Raw genomic sequence first — 21,082 nt, 5'->3', positions numbered from 1 at the left:
CTCACACAGAGGTGAGACCGGAGCTGGGCACTGGCCCATGAGATGCTTGGGGGATGCAGGACCCTCCTCCAATGCTGGGAATGGGTCTGAGGCGTTTAGTATCACAACAGGATCTTGCTGGAGCCAGCGCCAGGGGCATACCACTGGCAGGAGCATAAACTGGGAGCAACCCCAATTTTAAGTACCTAAGTGCTTGTCTAACTTGAATTTCCGAGTGGAGCAAATTATCCTCTGAGTTAAAATCGAGGTCTGACTTGGCTCCTGCTGGAGTTCAGAGCAAAACTATCCTCAGCTCTGGAGACAGGCAGGCATGAGTCACAGGTGCCCAAAGGCTGCAGGGTTGGAAAAGCTGCTGGACATCGTTGTTGCTGCACCTTACTGGACCCCTTCACCCTGCTCAAGACAGCTGAGGCTTTGCAAACCTGTTGGGAAAAGAAAAAAATAAGGAGGTTAGGAGTGAAGGAGAGCCTGGGATGCATCCCTGTGCCCAGCCAGCAGCTGGCAAAGGCACGGTCCCTGGCCCCCAGGCAGGTTTGGAAAGTGCAGACTGGGGAACTGCAGGGAACCCCACTTATCCACTCCTTCCCTAAAAGAAGGAATGGCTATATATTTTATATCTCTCTCTCCATACACATATGTAGGGCATGCCCAGGAGAATGTGCAGGCATTAGCCGTAGCAGGCAGGCAGGAATTGCGTGCGGGCAGGGATGCGTTTCCATCGAGACAAGCCTGCAGTGGCAGCCCAAGCGCCTCTTCCAAAGTCTTTTTTTGCCACCTGCGGAAGGAAACACGGCACATTTCCTGTGGCTCCCCTCGCACACTGGAAACAGGCCCAAGACAATTCAGTGAGCGCAATCCCTGGCAGCTGGCTGGCATTATGTGGCTTAAAATACAGGTCAGGTTATATATAGTTAAGGCTAGGCTGATGACAAAGGTGTTTATTAAGAATATGCCAGCCCTTAATACAAAAAAACCCGCATCTATTCCAGCAGGTTTTTCAATGCAAAACCCCTTTCCCCTTCCCTCCCTCCAGCACTGGCTTTGCTGTGGTGAACAGCAGAAGGAATTAGATTAATCCAGCAGCATGCAGATTAATTATAAAGGAGTTAAATTGCAATTACCCCATCGGCTGGGGCACGCTCGTGCAGCCTTGCGCATCCCTCCATGCTGGTTATCGGGCTGCAAAACATCCTGGTCACGCTAAATATTTAGAGATGCATGCTGAGAAATCAAGGTCCAGGCCAGATACTTTGTTCTGCAATGACTTAATAAAAAAGTTCCCTTAGGAAGGGACTTGGGCTGAAATGTGGATTTATTCTGGGCCATCCACTGGTATCGGGCTGCCGCTCTATAGGTAGATGTTATGCCACAGTTTGGTATAAATTGTTCTCCAAGCTTTTCTGCCACGTTATTGTGAGCTCTGCCACAGGACTGGAATAATTTGTCTCCTTGACAGCAAAAGGACACACCGCCAAGTGAAATAAATAGATGCTCTATTTAAAATGGCAGCAGATTTTCATGGGGTTGAAAATCTATAGCACCGCACTAATGGGTTCTGCTTGGCTGCAGCCCCTGGTCAGCTGGCAGATAAGACATCAAGTTTATTCCAAGAAGGAGAGAAGGGAAACAACAACAACAACTACAAAGAAAAAGAACAGAAATAAAGCCTCCAGGGAGCAAACATCAACACAACCCACACGTTTGTGATGGACAGGCTGAAAAGGCAGGCGTTGGAGACTGCAAACCACACGTGGTACCATTAAAAATGTCGCCAAATCGCTCTGCTTTCCACTGGGGAAGAAAATTATGCTGGCGCAGGATTTGGGGAGCTTGGTTTATTTATTTTTTGAGAACTGGGGTTTGGTGGCCGTTTTTTTCCAGTTATTTGGGGTAAGTTTGGGGCACACTGGGTGAAAACAGTGAGCTGAGGAGCCAGGAATTTATTTTCAGCTGGCAAAGCTGCGCAGGTGGAAGACGGGAGAGGATGCAACATGGGAACAGACTTGGCTCTTGGCTCAGGGGAGCCAAATCACGGATTTCCCCTTGTTTTCCATTGCAGTTGGGTGTTGCTTAGTAGAAGAGATGGACTTTGAAACTGCCAGTTTGTCTTTTGTCCAGCTGGGCTCCATCCATGCCTCACCTGGGTGGTTGTTACAGCAAGAAGCTGCTACAGAGCACTGGCTCAGTGCTGGTGGAGATCTCCCCCATCCCAGCCAAAGCCTTGGGGTTGGGATATGAAACAAAGGATTTTTGAAACTTTTCCCATGTCTCACATGATGTAGGAAAACAGAACCTCCCCAGTGGATCTCCCCTGTCTCCTCCTGCTGTGGGGGCAGATGGGCAGAAGCTCTGGGGGTTCAGATATGCTACCCCCATGCTGGAACCCAGGTGAGGTCACCCCAACATTTGCTCTTTCTTTTACTAACACACATCTGCCGTTGGGACAAGTCAGTACCTTTCTTCCAGGGGGGATAACCCCTGCCCCCCTGGGGGCTGTTAAAGAGCCCCCAGATCCTACTGGAGGCTCCAACACTGGGCGTCACTGTGGCTGAGCATGTCCCATCAGCGCTGCCAGCATCCTCCGCCCTGCGGAAGAAACGTGCAAGGAGAAATTTTTCCTTTGACATTATTTTCACAACACCGTCCACCCCATGCCAGCATGTCCAAGGGGTGAGAAACTGAAGCAAGCAGCCTGGGGTATGATGACCCCTGCTCTGCCCTGGGGACAGCCCCATCCCAATTCCCTGATTCCCTAGGGGGGTGCTCGAGATCGATTGCTTGGGAAACAAAATTGCTGGTGTGATTCTTCACAAAAAAGCAAAATACTTCAAACAGCAATTAATGTTCTGAGGGACTGGGGAGGAGATGTGGGTGTTGGTGTCAGCCTGGGGGAAAGACCCATAGGAATTCTCTGTCTCCCAGACACCAGGACTTTCCCAAAATACTCCTTTCCCACCCTAAAACTGGGGCACTGAGCTGCTGTGATGCACCTTGCACCTACCTTGTAGCTGTGTGCACCAGCCAGTGCTGCCAATCCCTCCTAAAAGGGCAGCGATCATCCTCTGGGCCCTGGTGCGGCCACCCCTCGAGCCGTGGGGTCAGCGTTGGGCCCCTCACCCCCAGACAGACCCAGAGGGGCTGGAGCGTGTCCAGAGCTGGGCAGGGGCTGGGGAAGGGGCTGGGGCACAGCTCTGGGGGTGGCGGGGGGAGCTGGGGGGGCTCAGCCCGGAGAAAAGGGGGCTCAGGGGGGCCCTTCTGGCTCCCTACAGCTGCCTGGCAGGAGGCTGCAGGGAGGGGGGTCGGTCTCTGCTCCCAAGGAACCAGCGGCAGGACAGGACGGAACGGCCTCCAGCCGCACCAGGGGAGGTTCAGGGTGGGCACGGGGAGAAATGTCTTCCCCGACAGGGTGGCCAAGCGCTGGCACAGGCTGCCCGCGGACAGGGTGCAGTCATCATCCCTGGAGGTGATCAGAAGACATGTGGATGTGGCGCTTGGGGACATGGTTCAGTGGTGGCCTTGGTGGCACTGGGTTAATGCTTGGACTTGATGATGTTAAAGGTCTTTTCCAACCTAAATGATGCTGGTAATTCTAAAAGGTTTAATGTCAATTTTTCACATCCATTCCTACATGAAAAATTAAAGCACTCATTTGCTTTGCTGGAGAAGGGCCCTTCCTCTCAGGGCCACAGGAGGCCAAAGCTGCTGCCTTCCCCAAATATTGCAGGAGTGGCTGCGCCCCAGAATGTGGAGCAAGGGGTTTTGCAGGGGAGAGGGGAAGTGAGGAGCAGGCTGGGGTCAGTGCCCGCTGCTGCCAGCGTTGCCGAGGGGGAGAGGGGGAGTGTGGGGGGGTTGAGGTGGGGGGCATGCAGCTGTTAGCGGGGAGGGGGGCGAGAGGTGTGAGGAGACGGGACGGGGCAAAGTCAGGCCGCGGCAGGAGGAGGAGGGGGAGGAGGCGGGGGTGCAAGGCCGGGCGCCCAGGCTCTCCCCTCCCTTCCCTCCACCGGCCTCACTGCTGGCAGCCCGCGGCCTTGCTCTCGCCGGACGGCCAGGGGAGCGTCTGCTGGGGCCGGGACCTGGCCCCCGATGTCCCGCCGATCCCCACCTTGCACGGCCCGGTGGGGACCCCGGCTGCGGCCTGCTCCCTCCCCTCAGGCCGCGCTGACGACAGCTCCCGGCATGCCCCGCGGCTGCACTACAGCTCCCGGCATGCCTCGCGGCCGAACTACAGCTCCCGGCATGCCCCGCGACCGCGCCTCGCTGAGCCCGCCGCCGCACTACAGCTCCCGGCATGCCCCGCGGCCGGCACTACAGCTTCCAGCGTGCCCCGCGCCCACCGGGGCCCAGTCTCCCTCCCCGCCCGCCCCCGCGGACTATATTATCCAGCATGCCCCGCGGCGGCCCGCCGGCGCCGTGCCGCGGCAGGGGCGCGCGGCGCATGCTGGGAGCGGTAGTCCTCGCTTCACTGTAACGGTCCCGCTGGTGGTACTCCCCCCCCCACCCCTCACCAACCCCGCCACCCCCCCGCCCGCCGCCGCCGCCGCCCCCTCCCCCACCGGCTGGCGGCTGCGGGCAGAGGCAGGAGCCGCGGAGCAGGCAGCGGGAGGAGGGGGAGCGCGCTGCCGCTGCCGCCGCACCGGCAGAGGGGACGCCGCCGCCGTCGCCGCCGCTTGAGCAGCCGCAGGTGAGGGGGGGGCGGGAAAACCCCCTTAGGGGCGACCGGTAGTGGCGGGGGGGCTGCGGGCGCGGGCCGGTGGGTGACAGCGGCCGGGGGGGCGGCGTGAGGGGAGCGGGGAGGGGGGGTCACTGTGAGCCCCCCCGCTAGGGGACAGGCCCGGGGGCGGCGGGCGGGGGATCCTCTCCGCTTTGCGTGGCGCCCGCGGGGGCCGGGGTCGCGCGTGGGAAGAGGAGACCACCGCCCTGGGGAGGGGTTGGTCCGGCCCCCGCCACTGCCCCGTGTGTGTGTGTGACCCCCCCGGCGGGGTCTGCCGCCAGCCACGGGGGGCGACTGGGGTCGGGTGGGGGGCGGCCCCGCTTCCCCTCAGCGGCCGCCTGGGGGGGCCCGGCCGCCCCCCCGCCGGGTCCGAGCCAAGTTTCCCCTCCGCTCCGCGTGGGAAGGGGGGTGGGAATCGCCGGGATCACGCGTGGTTTATTTTTTTCCCTTTTCCCTCCTGCGTGCCGGTCCCCCAGCCCTGAGGGGATGTCGGGGGCTCCGGGGGTGGGGGTGCCGCCGGGGGTGGGGGTGCCCGTCCCTCAGCCATGAGGGGATGCCGATGGGGGGTGCTGGTGGGGGTGCCCGTCCCTCAGCCCTGAGGGGATGCCGGGGGGTGCGGGTGGGGGGTGCTGCCCGGGGGTGCCCGTCCCCCAGCCCTGAGGAGATGCCGGGGGGGGTGCGGGTGGCGGTGCCCGTCCCCCAGCCCTGAGGGGATGTCGGAGGGGTGCTGGAGGTGCCTGTCCCCCAGCCCTGAGGGGATGCCGGGGGGGGGGGTGCCGCCCGGGGTGGGGGTGAGGTGGGGGTACGCTTCGCCGCGTACCCACGGAAAATGCCGGGAGGGGCACGTGGGGACGGCGGCGGCGGGAGCGGCGCCCGGGAACACGGAACGAGCCCGGCGGCAACTTTCTGGGATGGGGAAGGGCGAGGGGCGGCGCCCCCCGTCCCGCTCCCCTTCCCCTGCGGGGGCTCGACGTGGGCCGGGGTCGCTGAGGAGGGGGACGGCGGCGGGCAGCAGCTGTAGCTTGAGAGCCGAGAGCGCGAGGTTGTGAAACGTAAGGCGGCGTTATTTTTTTGTCCTTATAAAATAGTATATTCTATTCGTTTTTATGAAAGGGGTGATTATTTTATTATTAGTTGTGATGATTGCTTGGAGACTTTGTTATGGGGGTATCGTGGTTTCTCAGGGCGATGAAGTCCATCACTATCGTGGGTTAATAACGCTAAAAAGGTGCTTAGCTTCAGATGCCTCATAGCAAGCAGAGGAGCCTGGAAGTATGGAAATGAAATAAATATTCGTTACCAAAAAAAGGTTTTGTACTGTGTTGGATTTTGAGGAGATTTTTTTTTTTTTCTTCCTCTTTTCTTTCCCCCTGCACATCATGATGAGAAGCTTTCAGGTTCTGGCTTGTATTTTCATAGACAGAATTTCATTCAAAAGGCTTTCATTTAGTGCTGAATACTGTCAAATGTAGAAAAATGAGCAGGTTGAGGTTTTTTGTTCCCCCCCCCCCCCCCCCCCCCTTCTGGACAAAGGCATGTTGTTTTTAACCAGAAAGAAACTCCAAGTGATTCTATTTATGTTTTAACCAAAATATGATTTAAGATGCAGTGGTGTGTTTATTCTTGCTGTTAAATAGCGATGGAGGAAGCTGGAGCTCTTTTTCTTTTTTGAAGCAATGTGAATGATGGAAACATCTTTAGGGAAATATTTTGCTGGACTTGATTGCATCAACCACTTTATTTCGTGAAATGTTAACTGTGGAGTGGTTGTTGATTAGAACTCAAATTGAGGAGCTATGTTGAGCAATGTAAAGAAAAAGGAAATTAGTACCAGGAGGCCAAATACTTTTTTATTTTATTTTTTTCTGGTGCAGATTTTGATTTTTAATCATTTCATGGATTCTCTTGACCTTTATGGTTGAGTACATTAAAAAAACCCCAGCCAACAACCATGGCCTGAATATTTATTCCTGTTAGAGGTATGTAGTCATTAAAAGGAATGATATCAGTTAGCAGTGTATTTTTTGGATAAAATACACATTAAAACTGATTAAATTTTGTTCTGGAAGTTACAAATACCAACTTACCTAGTTGTGCATCTTAACTTTTTTTTTTTTGTTTTAACCAAAGTAAATGTTTCCATTTTTCAGAAGGAATCTCTCTCTCCCTAATGATGAGCTTATACTGGCCTTTCATTTTAGTGTGTGCTAAGTATTTCAGATGTTACTGTTCAGAGGGGTGTGTATGTGGGCTTGTATACAATTTAGTTGATTAAAATTCCTGGCTGTTAGTAAAGACACACTTTTTTTTGTAGAGGTAGATACCTAACCCTTCTCCTTTGGAACAAAGAGATGGGAAGCAAAATGACTGCATGCCATGAAGGTGTTTTGAATGTGTTCAGTAATGGGAAATATTGCTTGGAGTGAGAAGCCTGAATGGTACACCCATATTGTGTCAAAATTAATATGAAATAACTACAGGATACGGTCATTTAGGGAGAACATGTTGTAGAGATCCTTTCTGGTCTAGGTGATACTCATCTGTCAAATTCAGTGGTAAGTCTGCATTGCAGTAGGTGAGCTATTTAGAGATTTTTTTAAAACCCCTTTTTGCGGTTAAGTTTTCATACTCCTCAGTATCAGTACCCACCTGCCCCCATGGATAATGGGGAAACCCAGGAAAGAATGGTGATACTGCGCTTGGTGCTCCTGAGAACATTTCCCAGGCAAGTGAAAATGCTTCAGAGAACTATTTCTGTGAAAGGCCTTCAGTACTTCAACTGAAAGCGTAATTAATATTATAATTAAATTGAGTCTAAATTTAATTATCTGATCTGTCTAGAAGAGCTTGTGAACCTCAGTTTGGACACAGGTGCAAGCGTGGCCACTTTAGGTGTGGGAAGCGTGTATTTAATGCAGGTTAGTGTCCGCTTTTGCTAAGTTTTCAGAGACGACCACTGTGAGATTGGTGTTGATCTCCTTTTATGGGAAGTGGGACATTCGCAGCTGGGATGGAGCTCCTGGGGCACCAGGTCCTACCTACTGCAAAAGCCAGCTGCTGTGGCATAAACGAAATTCCATTTTATTTTCAACCCAGGTGTTTTTCTGCCACAGCCTGTGGTAGAGGAGCGTTTCAGACCTTTATCCCCTGGTAGAGAAACCTCCATGTTTCCACCCAGGAGCTCTCTGCCGATTTCCAGCTCTCAAGCGCTTGGTAGCAGTTGATGAGGCTGTCAGACGGGAAATACAGCTTTTATATCTTCCTTTCTGAGCTCACTCTTTCCTTCAGTTCGGATTATGATCTTCATTTGTCTTCCAGTCATGCCTTTTGGGCTTGATTGTATCTGCAGAGGCCCCTGATTTCCCTTTCCGCAGCACAAGTGCTCCGTGTACTTTCTGTTTCCTCTGTAATTCATAAAGTCTCTCCTTAAACTGCGGCATTCTTAACTGTGCGTTTGGGTCCCGAATTAGCTCCCCTCGCGCTCGCTGATGTGCAGCTGGACGGTGTTCTGCTCGACTGGCTTTTCCTCGGGTGGCTGTGGAGGGCTGAGTGCTGTCTCCCGGTGCCGTGGAGGTGCTGGGGCTGACCCTTGTCACAAGGTGAGAGGTGCGATGTCCTGCCAATCTCCTCCCAACGCTGGTACGGCAAAGAAGTATTTGAAGCGTCCCCTAGAGAACTGTGTTATTAGCCAGCGTGCTCGGGGAGGAGTGACTTTTGCATTGCTTTCAAAGTGCAAACGAGGTAATTTTTTGTACAGCATCGTCTTTGATTTATTTGTGGGTGAGATCATGTGCCTGAGAAGAAGCTGGCTGCGAGGGAGAGGTTTGTAGCTCTTCGCGTTGGTCTCATTTCTTAATGTACCGTGATCTTTCTAATCAATTAAACTCAATTTTGATACTTAAACTCTGTAAGACATCATGTTCAGTCCATAGAAATATTTGATCCAAAATGATTGACTGGGAAAAGTGTTCTTGTTGTATTCTATGGTGATTTTTTCCATACTACGTAAATAGTATTTTTTCGCTGATTTCAAATGCAAGTCCTGTCTGATGTTACTGGATTCTTGTATGCAGTCATGCATCTCTGATAAATAGATGAATATTTTCATTCCAGTGACAATAAATAAAATCCACCTATCCATTTCTTGCCAGTTGACGGTCTTTTAACTCTTTGAATTAAGAAATATTGGCTTTTAATTTGTTGCTTTTCAGAACTGGGAATACATTTTTGAAAACTATTTCCATGTGACTCTACTACCAGTTGGTCAAATGGTTGCAGTTCTCCAGAGGTGTCTAAATTGCCTTACCTTCTTGTTCCTTCCACTGAACTGAGTCATTTGGTTCCTATTTTTGTGTTTAAAGCATTGATGTAATGAAATTTGAGAGGAAAAAGTCAGTGGCAGTGCTGTTTGTTTATGCAAATTCATGTAAACTTGATTTCTTGATGAAGTAAGGATGATGTGATCACACTATCTGCCTGCCTGCCAGTGATTCTGTATTCCCTTTGCACTTTGATTCAGATTTCAAAGGGCTCTAGACATGGAAGAACATCTAGTGTGTTGTGGGTTTTTTTTTTTTTTTTTCGTAAGTTTGGAGAAAGTTGGCTGCTGGGCAGAGGGGAGAGAATAAAATGAGGGCTTCTACCTGGGGAACAGGGCTTGTAACAGTTCCCCTTATTTTTCTAGGAGATGGCATCTTGCTGGCTGATCAGGTCATGTGCAGCTGGAGCACGTGCATTCCTTTGCCAAACAGAGACAGGGGCTGCGGGAGGGAGTTTGGGAGAAGTTTTGAGCAGGGAAGAGCTTGGAAGTGTGATGTGGGTGGTGATTGATGGCCTTCATGTAAAAATCAATAGGAAGTAAGTGCTTGTTTGTCTTGCTGATTTTGGAACAGCATGTATAGGATCTATATTTCCTGTTCTGCTCTGATATATTGATGCTTTTCTCTGTTGGGTGGGTGATCTTGACATGGGATTTTATGTTTATTTTCCTTGCTGATTTGAACCGGTAGCAACAGAAGGTGTTGTGAATTTTCAATTTTTCTTTTGTTGAGAGGCAGGTGTGCTTTGTGATGGCTGGCTGAAGCAGGAATCCCAGACCTGTAATTAAGATCCCAGTCAGGGAAGATCCAGCTCCTGAGGTATATCCAGCATTTGCAGATCTTCTAAAATTTGTGGAAGCTGATGAGTATGAAGCAGCTTTGGAGAACCAGACCATTTTTTTTTTTCCTCTTGGGCTCCAAACAGGAACATGAATACACAAATCTGAGTCATTTCCAGGTCTATTTTAATATATACCTTCACTCAGATATGAGCATTTTGTTATTTATCTATTTTTCTGAAATCTCTGTCTCGCTGCCTCTCGGTCTGAAAGCAGATGACAGTTTGTCATGCTTGTGTTTAAGCAAACCTTGTATTTCTTCCCTCTTTCCTGTTGTATCCGTGTAGGGAAGCAATGCTGCTGATGATATTAATGGCACAATATTTTATATTTCAAAGAATCGTATAAGGAATGAGCTTCTGTTGAGGATGATGGAGATGCATTGGTTTCCTCACAGCTTGTGCGGGACTTGAATAATTTTTAAAAAGTTCCTCTGAGTTTTGTTTACTATGAATGTGCTGAAAGCCCTGAGCACTGCAAAGGAATTTCAAGTGACTGTGTGCTTTCTGGGGAGGAAAAAAATGTGAGCCTGTTGACGTTCTCCTGTAAACCATTTAGGAGATTATCACCACAGGATTTGTAAAAGCTGAAAAAATGTGTTCCTGTCCTCTGTTGGAGATGCTGTTTTGTATTTGGCTGTACTTTTCCCTGTCTTTCCTTCCTCTTCTTGGGTGTAACGATCATGTGGAAAACTGGAAGGTGGGAAAATGAAAAGTCAGAGCAGAAAAATGGAGTTTATCATAGCTTTTGTACGATAACGTTCTCAATAGGAAGATTAATGCTGGAGTGTATTTGTAGGCTGAACATTTTTGCCTTCCTTGTCTTAGCAAGGGTTAGAGATTTGGGAGGATTATTGAAGACAAGCTTAGAGTATTTTATGAGAGAAAAAGTACTAAACTGGCAAAAAAAAGAATAGATGCCATCATGCCTGCTAGGCATGTCTAATTCCTTGATAAAATGGATAAAGATTGCAGACTGCAGCAAAAGTTAAAATAGACCATAACATCTTGGGTTCTGCAGGGTTGGGGTTTTTTTTCGGGTTTTTGTTAAGTTCTACAGCAAATCAGAAGCAAAAAAGAAGATTTGCCTCTTTTATGGTATCAGACTCTTAGTTTATCTGCCATGAGTTAAAGCACAGTGTTCGGGCTTTTGCTTTTGTTGGTTTTGGATACTCAACTCTCTAAATTTGATAATGTGTAGGTTTTATAATTTTGATGTTGGAAATACATCCTGAAGGCTAGTGAAAAGTTCTAAGCACAGGTTGCTTTTCCCCTCATTTTCCTTTCAGTTCTTTATACTTGAATTTGTAGGTGATGACAGCTTGCTTTTTTAATGGACGAGAGCATTTATGTGGTTATTCATAACAAACTCCTCAAACTCCTTGCGGTCCCAGCAGGTGAGTGAGTGTTCCTGTTCTATGGGTCGTCCTGTTCAATGCAAGATTTTGGACCTGGTGGCATTCTGTGTGCATATGTGTATACTTATTTTTTTTTACGTATGAGATGCCTTGTTGGTGTTATTGACAATACAGAGTTGGAGGTGATCTCTGGAAGACAACTTGCTTAAATATCCATAGATGGGCACTACTTGTAATAGCCTGTTCCTGGAGATACTTGGCCCTGACTGAAGGAGGTCCTCGAGCATGTTTGATCATCTTCTGCCATTTAGGTGGGCAAAGTAAGATCACTCGTTACACTCGCTGATGATTTTTCATCCAAGATCACTCATTACAGTTGCTGATGATTTTTCAGCCAAGATGAGTGTAAGTGTCTCTACGGACAGAAGGGCTCTTAAGGCCTTGTGCCCGTTGAAAAGTATTTTGAATTAAGCTTGTGAGCATTTAAAGTGCAATTACTTTGGAATAGGTCCCCATATAAACATTTATTCTGTGGTAATTTATTCTGCAAATAATTTTCTTCAGTTGCCTGTGTATGTCATCCCTTAATGAGACATTTAATGGCTTTTGCAAAAACTATGGCATTCTGCTTGTTTTTCAGATTTGATGTTGTGTAGTATAGGCAGCTAGAATAAGGTTTCCATTTGGCCTTGTGGTTGTTTGGAGGAGGAAATCGGGCTTGTCTCAACTCTTGTCCTAGAGTGACCACTGCTGTGTTCAGACTCAGGGTGGTCACTTGGCCACAAGAACAGGGTCACCTAAAGGCTTTCCCATTGCTCATCCCTGTAGTGTGAGTGTGAGGTGAAATCAATGGAAGGGAGATTTGTTAAAGTTCAAATTCGCTCTTGATTTGACTTACATTCACAACAGAATTTTTTGAAGTCTTAAAATGCAGTGCCATAAATTTGCGAAATGGTTTCTTTTTCTTTACTGTAGTATCCAAATCCTAGCTGCTGAGCTTTCCTGTAGAGCTGAGTCTTCTGAATATGGGCTGATTTCATTTGGAAGCTCAAGAAAATATTTCACTCCATAAGAATTTTTGCACTGTCTGTATGTGACATGCATGTACACAAGTTGAAGTTGTAGAGAAGATACTTGGTTGCAGTTGGCTGCTTCTGTGGTAGTAGACTTCTGTTGTGGGCTCAGTAGATAAATGTGGTATCGTATCTGTTCTCATCCGAGTTTCAGCTTTTCTTGCATAATTCCTGGAGTCTGATTTTACATATGTGTGTGTTAGCATTACCATAAAGAAATAATGTCTTAAATTGCTTTAGGCTTAGTAAAATGATGTTGGAATGTTGTAGAGCAGATGGGTGTTAAGAGTTTTTGCTGGTTTGTGAATCAAAGCCCTCATTTTATGTTATGAACAACTTCTGAAGAAAAGGCATAAACCCCTGAGAGCTCTTGGCTGCTTTTGTGTTGCCATGTAGTAAAATGCCTAGCACGAATCCTGTTGTTCTGTCCATGCTACTGCGAAGGTGGTCCAAGAGATTACTCCTTTCCTTTCTGGTGCTGCTTCTGTTACAGTGACCTGCAGCTTTTCATACCATTACGGCTGCTCCTGTCCAAGATTCTTGGAAGGTCTTTGCAGTCCTTAAGCAAGATCCTTGCATGTAGATGCACTAGCTCTGTTTTCACTGTGGGAAAACAGCCTGGAGATTTCTTGCTGACCTTGCATGGCGAGGCTGGGTCAGGTGGTGTGCTGCTTCTCCCTCTGCAGAGGCCAGGAGATGGGTTTGATTTGCTTTGTGTGCTATTGGGATGTGCTCAGATGCTGTGTTGGTGGCTCTCTGTATAGACTTAGAAGAGAGTTCCTAGAGCTTGAGGCTTAATTAGACTGACCTCCTTGAAACCACAGAAAAGAAGCCTAAAAGCTATTTATTTTGGGCTACTGCTTACCATCTACCAGGACAGTCAGTCTTAGTTCGAAGCTCTCAAGTCATGAAGAGTCCACCACTTCTCTTGATATATTTTCAGTAAATAATTACCCCCATGATTAAAAAATGGAGGTCTGATTTGAATTAGTATCCAACTATTGCTTCCAGAAGCCTTTTCTTGTCTAAACTAAAAGGTCCTTTGGTACCTAATAACTCTTCCATTTGAAGGGAACTCATAATTCCGTAACCAAATGGTCTTTCAGCTTTTATTTTGGTCAAGTTAAACATGTGGCATTGAGCTTGGAAGTGTTGGGCGGTTTCTTGCCTGGCAGTACCTCAGTTTGTGTTTCAAGGTCTCTGGCTTTCACATTTTGTTTCCTAGGTGTAGCACCTTGCATTTGGTTGTATTGAAATCTACCTTGAGTGATCTTTGCAGTCCAAATGGCTGTGTATTGCTGGCCTGTCCTCTTCATTTACCATCCAGAGGACCATTCATAAATCTTGTCTGTGATCATATGTTAATTTTCAGATCTGTAGTGGACCTCTTGAATCGTACCAGGCTCTTTAGCAAGCCCAGCAGAACTCTACTACAGCTAACTTTGGTGGTGGTGATTTTCCATGGATGACTGCTTTTAGTCATCTGTCAGTTGGCCAACTCTAAATGTGTTTACTGTGCTTTGTTGACATAGCATAGTGGTAATTTTTTGATTAAGTTGTCATGTGCAACAAAAGTTTGCCTGTTACGTTGCAGCAGTTGCCACTATCAACCTGATTTTGAATCTCATTGAAGAATGAAATCAGCTTTGTTTGACAAGACCTATTTTCCGTAACACCGACTGTTATTAATTTTGTTCCTGGCCTTTTTAAGTCCAGATCAAGTCTGATTCAGTTTTCCCTTATTTTGTCCAAAGCCAATGTCTGGCTAACTGATTGAGAGTTACTTGAGTCATCTTTTTTGCCCTCTCCTGATGTTGTGTTAGAAATGTTTGTCTTCTAGATTTTCTCCTGTATTCCAAAAAATATTGAGAATGAGCACTCAGGGGCTCAGAAATGGAGAGTCCTCAAAGAGTCTTCCACCGGTTCAACAGCCTGGACCTCTGAGGCACCTTTCCTTACAGAAATGTGGAGCTGGGAGAGAGCTCGGGAGACTTTCCAGCTCATTCGCCTCCTTGAGGCAAGATAAAGTGTCTCTGGAGCATCCCTGACAAATATTTTTCTAATTTTTCCTTAAAATCCTCCCATATAGGAGGTACCTAGCTTCCTTAGGTAGCTGGTAGTGTGGATGCTTAACCAGTTTAGTTAAAAGCTTTTCCAATATCTTTTATCTCTGGCAAATTAAGATACGTTGCTTCACTCCAGAGGACATGCAAAATAACCCATCCCTTTGTTGTCACTGATGGAGGCATGTTACGTTGTCCTTCAGTTTTCTTTCCTCTAGGCTGAATGAGATCCTTTAATCTGTTCTTGTGGATTATATTGTTTCCAAATCTCTTCATTGTTTTTGCAGCTTTCGTCTGTACCTTGATGTGTTTACTATACATGGACTTGGTGCTCCATGGTCTTGTCAGTGTTGCATAAAATAATGGCACAATTAACAAAAAATCTGAAATGCCTTCCCCCCCCCCCCCCCCCAATCCGTTGTATTGTTAATTTATATTAATTTCTGTTCCAATATACCCTTTAGGTTATTTTCTCTTGTCCATCACCCTAGCTAGTTATTCTCCACCTGCACAGCAACATATGCTGCTCGTCCACTTGTTTTTATTAGGTTTCACCAGGCTATTTTGGACTAGCACAATTTGATCTTGATGCATCCATGTTGTTGCATTCTTTGCTTTATTGTGTTGTTGCTTAATAATTTTTCTAGTATCTTCCCATTGATTACAAGGGGAGTTGAACCTCTAATTTGCTTTAGAAGCTTTTCCAGACTCCACTCTGTAGCTATTTCCTTTTTGATCCCAAAAGCACTTTGTGAGTGAATGTAAGTGGATCATTTATATGCAAATTCCTTAATTTTTCCTTGCTAAGTTGTATTTGTGAAAAATCAACATCTTAAGTGATGCCTATTTTCATTACAGTTGGACTCGATGGTTTTAAAGGTCCTTTCCAACCTAAATGATTCTATGAATACATTGGTATTTCATTAAGATGATGATTAAAAACTACAAATATCACACAAGTTAAAATCAATTATTTCAATCAAGAAATTTTGCAATCTTGATTTAATTGCGACACTTAGATATGTTTAAATGCAACTTTGTCCTTTTTCTTCACTGTCAAGACTTACAGTCCAGTGATTATGGCAGCTTTATTGGTTGTAATGAGGTCCAAAATAGTTACTTTGTGTTCTAAATTGTCACCTATGATTTTGGGAAACGAATCCCCTGTAATTACTTGCTGCATGAGGTTCTGTAGCCCTCCTGTCTCCTCCATAACCCCACTTTTTCCCCACTTCCCCCTTTATGTACCTATGGAGTCACGTACCCTGCTCCCTGTCTTGGTGCTTCCTAGAACCTCCTCCTGGGCTTCACCCATTAAACCACACGAATTATTGCTGCGTTGCCCTGCACGTTCCGTTACTCTGCAGTACTGATCACTGTCGGAGAGGTGAGCGTTTTTCCCCCCTGCTCTTTGTAGTGGTGTGTTGCAGCCATCACTTCCCTTTCGTATTGGAATGCTGTTGAACTAATAGTTTTAAAGTCCAGTCACATGCTCATCACACCAGGTTTCATTTTTTTTTTTCTTATTGCCGGTCAGGATTTTATTTGTTCCTGCTTGTTATTCAGCCTCCTTGCAGCCATATATAGCAACAGAAAATTCATTTTCTTTATGGACGCTCTTGTCTGACTTTGAACCTCATTTCCCCTTCTAAGTGTCCTTCTTTTGTGTTTAGCTTATTCCTTTCCTGGATGCATCAGCAGTTTCATCTGGGAAGGTGTCTTATTAGTTGGAAAGATGCTAGCTCTGCAATCCGTGATCTCTGTTCCCTGCAATATCGTTCCATCACTCAAATCCAAATATTCTCATCAGTCGGGCAGCCTCGTTTGGTTCGGCTTTTTTTTTTCTTTTTTCTTGCATCTTGTACGGAATGTTTTAGCTCAGGGATCAACAGCCTGTGGATGTGCAACCAGACTATGAACGGGGTGCAGGGCTTATAACATTGGCATTTTGAGGCGCTCATTTGCAGGAGGCAGCCGCTTGTGATTTCTGACTCTCCCTGAGCTCTACTCTCAGCAAAAGGCACTACCTTGTGTAGAAGCAAGATACCATTGACTAGCAGATCCCTGCCTGTTTGAGAGGCGGCTTCTACCAGATCCTGCTAGCTTTCCCTTAGCACACTTGAGCTGTAGCACGGGGAAGAAAAAGCCTGGCACGGCACCATACAAAGACTGCCAAACCTTGACTTAGAGTTTCCTTTTCAGTTCTTTTCCAGGTTTCCTGAAATCTTTTCTTGTCTGCTTAGTTCCATCTGACGCAGGGCTGCTGCTCCTGGTATGCACCGTTACTTCTTTTGACCAGACTGATTAGCCAATATTTGTGATAGTCTGTTGAAAGAGGAAATCAATGACAGCCAGGTATTTCTCAGAGGCAATCATGCTGATTCACAGAGCATGTTTGCAGAGGCTAGTTTTTCCGAACACAGTCTGAAGCAAACAGCAGGACACCATTTTGCTTGGTATTCCAAGGTCATTTTTTTCCTGCCAACACTCAATACATGCACGCTCGCACGCACACGTATGTGCAGAGTTTTTCTGTGACTTACACTGCGGGTGATTCTCTGGCTGCCCTTGACTTCCTCATGCTTTCCCGATGCTCTTCACTGACGGTCCTGGCTCTGTCAGTAGGCTTGACAGCGTGTGGCTTCTCTCCTGTTCCCTGTGGTTTAAGTAGTTTCCCCTTCTACCAAAACAAAGCCTGGTGCTCTGTGTTTGTGTTCAGCCCTTGGGAAGCTTTTTTAATGCACATCTGTTTAAGCCAGTTTGTGGCTTTTTAATCTTTTCATCCAAAATTCCACGTAACAGAATTGTCTTCAGTGGAGATTTTTTTGGGTGAATTAATAATCTGGTTCAGCCTTATGCTTTCTTCAGGGACAATGTCTCTGCCAGGTAACTCAAATCCCCAACCTTTTTTGTTGTGACCAGTGTTTTGCGAGCAATAAACGATTTCATGGTCAGACACTGGGAGACTGGCATCCAGTTCTTTCCATGCCCACAATTTCCCTCTCGTTGACAAACTGCATAAGCAGTGCCTCAGTTTCCCATTTGGAATGTGGTAAAAAGAGTTTCTAATGCCTCTGTTTCCCAAGATACGTAAATGAAACATTGGGAGATGCCACTGTGATGACTTCTCCCCTTCTCCAGCACATGAAAGAATGAAAAGGTTGTTGACTCTGCGCCCATGGTCGCCTGGTTGGCTTCCTTCATTATGCCCTATATGGCGTTTTTCTTTTAATTTTTGGACACATTTGAAACGGCACCAAATTATTCCGCATACATGGAAATGGCTCTCACATAAAGTGCGTATGGTGTCTTGCTCATTTTGGTTTACAATTCAGGCTGGTGCCTTTGATGTGTGAAACTCTTGATTTGAATCTTATCTGCTTGTGAGACCTCTTTCCCCAGGACTGTGCTGGCAGTCAGGATTAGCTGGGCTTTACTTTGTTGGCAATCTTGATTTAAATCTGAGAGGACTTCAGCTGAGTTTTCTCCTCAGGCAGGGGGGGCATTGATTCTGGAATATGTTTTTCTTGGTGTTATCAGGGTTTTCTGGCTATTGAGATAAGCCACGGAGCGTACGGATGACCGAGTTTTCTTCCTACAGCAGCAGGAAGTTGTGTGTGTCTTCAGTGGTTTTAGGTTCTATCTGACCTTCCTATGATTTTCCCTTTTTATTAGTATTTCCTATTTCTGGCTTTGTATGTGTGTTTATATTAGCCAAAACGTAGTGGGAAGAACACTGGGGGAAAACAATCTGTTATTCTTTGGCTCTTGGTTTCTGCCTGCCCCTCTGAGATGCTGACAGGATTGCAGCAGCATGGGCTGTCCTGAGGAAGGAGAACCCAGGGCCACACGGACTTGCTTGGTTAAGTTCTAGAAGGAGACGATTTTTTTTTTTTTGTCTTCAAAGTTCATAACTTGTTCTGATTTAAAAAGAAAATGAAACTGGAAAATCTTAAGGACCAACATGGCAACATGCATTTTCTGTATCTTGATAAGTTTCAAACCCACTTTGCTGTCAGGATTGATAAACGTGAACTTCTGCAGGTGTCAGATCTGTGGGGCTGTGTATGCGTTGGCTGCTCTGGGCTGAGGTCACTCATCTAGAAGGTTTGGATGATGCCCATTACTGTTACTTCTGGCCATGGTACACCCATAGAAGAAATATGTAAATCAGTAGCACCCAGTGGATATAAGATACTGATTTTCTTACTAGTGGCTGTACAACTTTTCAAGCAACAACTGCTACCTGAAGAGCTAGCTGTAAATCCTTGTTGATGCTAAAACAGTCTTGTTGATGATAAAGGGTACAACCCTGAACTGTGAGATGCTGCAGTGCAAAATAAGCTTAAAGACAAAGGCACCCTTTGCCACCATCTGCATCTACATCTCAGCAGGATAAGAATCGTGATTGTATTTCATGACTGCAAATTCCTGAAGCACTGGCACCCAAATCCAGAAATCCTGATGTTGTGCTTTGAAGGCAAGAAGTTTTGTGTAGGTGCCTTGCACTAATTTTAGCTCATTCTCTTGATACAGCACATACCCTCTCTGAACTAAGGCTTTTGCTTGCCTCCTGATGTGAAATATAGTGTGCTCTAAAGGCTCTTCTGATAGCCAACTATCAGGAGGTAGTATTTTAATGATACAGCTTTTAGACTATGTAGTAAAAACACCTGAAGTACTTTTATGGTTTCCTTCTCAGACCATCTGAGCCACTTACAAACTGTAGTTAGCAGTGCTTTTAGAGGTACGGGAGTGTCGTTTACTCCAGTTCCCCATCTGTAACATGGGCATCAGATGGGCTGAGAGCCTGGTTTTGTCAATGGTTTAGGTGGGTGCAAGTGCTCAGTGCTGCAAAAGATGTAATTCTGTTCTCCTTCCTGCTGCACACTCCAGCGTGCCTTGTGCCGAAGGCATGGCTTCAGGGAATACTGGTGGGACTGACATACCTTCTGCTTGGAGCTGCCCAGTTATGTTTCCACCTGGTCTGAACTTGTGCTTGGGAACACATGGCCCAGAAGAAGGGAGGAAAGGTGAAACTGCACTTTCTGGTAACACCCTGAATTTATTGGCTTAAATGACTTTAAGTTTGGCTTTGGGAACTGAGGGGGGGGTTTATGTCCCCAAGGTGTAGCTTTACGATATATTTGAAGTAAGGGGACTGGCCACCTTGCTAGGCTGTCTGTGATGCTTGTCTGACTGCATGGTGAGCTGATTCCATGCACTGAGCCAACAGGAAAAATAACCTACTCAAAAGCCTTGCAAATGACCAGGAAAAACCTTGCAAAGCACAATTTGGAAGGGGAAGAAATAAGCTCAGGGATAATGCCTGGCATTTTCTGGGACTTCTAGCAGAAAAACTCCTTTTGATTTATTTAATTTATTTTAAGTTATAGCAATACAGTGTTTCTTTTGCTGGCTCAGGAAGAGAGACAACAGGAGCTGACTCAATCTTGTACTTTTAGGGGTCTTGCCTTTTAGTAAAGAGGAAAAAAACCCCAGAGATTAAATTTACTTATGATGTGTTCTCAAGAAGAAACACGGATGCTTTGTTGGAGATCAGTAGTCTCTGCAAATCTTTTTATATTGAAGTAATTTAATGGGAGTATCCATTTTAAGATTATTGGGGAGTATCCAGAATCTATTCCTGGTACTGAGAACGGAAATCTGTTTTAATTGGAGCAGCTTTCTGGGAGCCTTGCTTCCTGCCAAAGTGGTAACAGTAAGAATGATCAGTAGCACAAGCGATTATAAAAACCCCAGGCATTTTGCATCCATTTCAAGTAGCCTGAGTACAGTATGAAACAAAAAAAATGGGGGAGCACCTGGGAAAACGGAGACTAGGTGTTAAACCTTCCCCCAAAAGTACCTGAATCAATTGGGACATAGGTCCTGGGTTCCCCTTTTGTGTTTGTTTTATGGAATGTCTTGTACTTAGAGAGGTGATAAAAATCCACTGCTGCCACAGATAGCATTCGAGATTTCTTTTTTTTTTTTTTTTTTTTTTTACTTATGTATAATTAACCCTGATGATCTCTTCCTGATGTGGTTCATTTCTGTATTTCTAGGCAACACGCAAGTGAAGAAATAAAAACAATTAACACTAGGAAACAAAGACAAAATGTTATCAGATAACCCAGGGAAGTTATATAGCTGAAAGCCTTTAAAAATAGTTTTTTTGGCAGATAACTGTATCTCTCTAATTTCAGAACGAAAAAGCTTTGCAGGTACCTTATTTTTAAAACCAGTTCTGTTTTCCAAAATGCCTGGAAAAATTGAGCTTAGCCATTAAAATGCTGCTCCTTCAGCATTTAGTCTTACAAGTTTTTGTTTACAGGGATAATTTAGTCCTGTTGGACAATGTACCTGTAATACATGTTAATAATAAAATCTCAGAATTCTGTTCTCACATACTAAAATGAAGAGGAAAATTAAAAGTATGTATTTAAAAATAAATTTCATATAATCTGGGATGATGAACGTGAGAATATCTCTTGCTATAAATGTAAGTTTGTTGCCACGGCGGGGAAGACTGTGTACTATAGTCTTCGTTTTCATATCCTAATTATAGTTTAAGTCCTTCTAAAATTTACCTCTAATTCTAAGTTTCCTTAACTTACTCTGTTTTCAGAATTATTGCTGTATCTCTCTGTAGCGTATCTGACCAGAAGTAGCTGATTTTTATCTTAACGCTGATTTTCATCTGGGTGACTGTCTTAA

The 21,082-nt window shown here is 46.2% G+C and overlaps 1 protein-coding gene and 1 long non-coding RNA gene across 9 annotated transcripts in view; one reads left to right on the top strand and one right to left on the bottom strand.

The window, feature by feature from the left end:
* Positions 1–186: 186 nt before the first annotated feature.
* Positions 187–4,330, bottom strand: LOC308058960. 2 transcript variants are annotated; one of them, XR_013926071.1, is made up of 3 exons: positions 2,456–4,330; positions 632–1,200; positions 187–422 (listed from the first exon to the last, which is right to left on the bottom strand). It is a non-coding gene; the product is annotated as an uncharacterized lncRNA (long non-coding RNA). The 2 variants fall into 2 exon arrangements; XR_013926072.1 differs by having other exon boundaries at positions 187–1,200; positions 2,456–2,586; positions 3,002–4,330.
* Positions 4,331–4,542: 212 nt separating this feature from the next.
* FAM168A (family with sequence similarity 168 member A) overlaps positions 4,543–21,082 on the top strand; it is a 218,921-nt gene continuing 202,381 nt past the window's right edge. For 4 of the 7 annotated variants that reach the window (XR_013926065.1, XR_013926066.1, XM_080375591.1 and 1 more), the window contains exon 1: positions 4,553–4,681. The gene's annotated coding sequence lies outside the window, so the exon portion shown is untranslated. Of the gene's footprint in view, positions 4,682–5,595; positions 8,311–21,082 lie in introns of those variants that run through there. The other 3 variants (XM_080375592.1, XM_080375595.1, XM_080375594.1) reach the window with 3 other exon arrangements.

The sequence above is a fragment of the Falco punctatus genome (genome assembly GCF_963210335.1).
Source record: "Falco punctatus genome assembly, chromosome: 2".
NCBI classification, from domain to species: domain Eukaryota; kingdom Metazoa; phylum Chordata; class Aves; order Falconiformes; family Falconidae; genus Falco; species Falco punctatus.
This window is presented reverse-complemented; position numbering and strand designations above follow the sequence as displayed.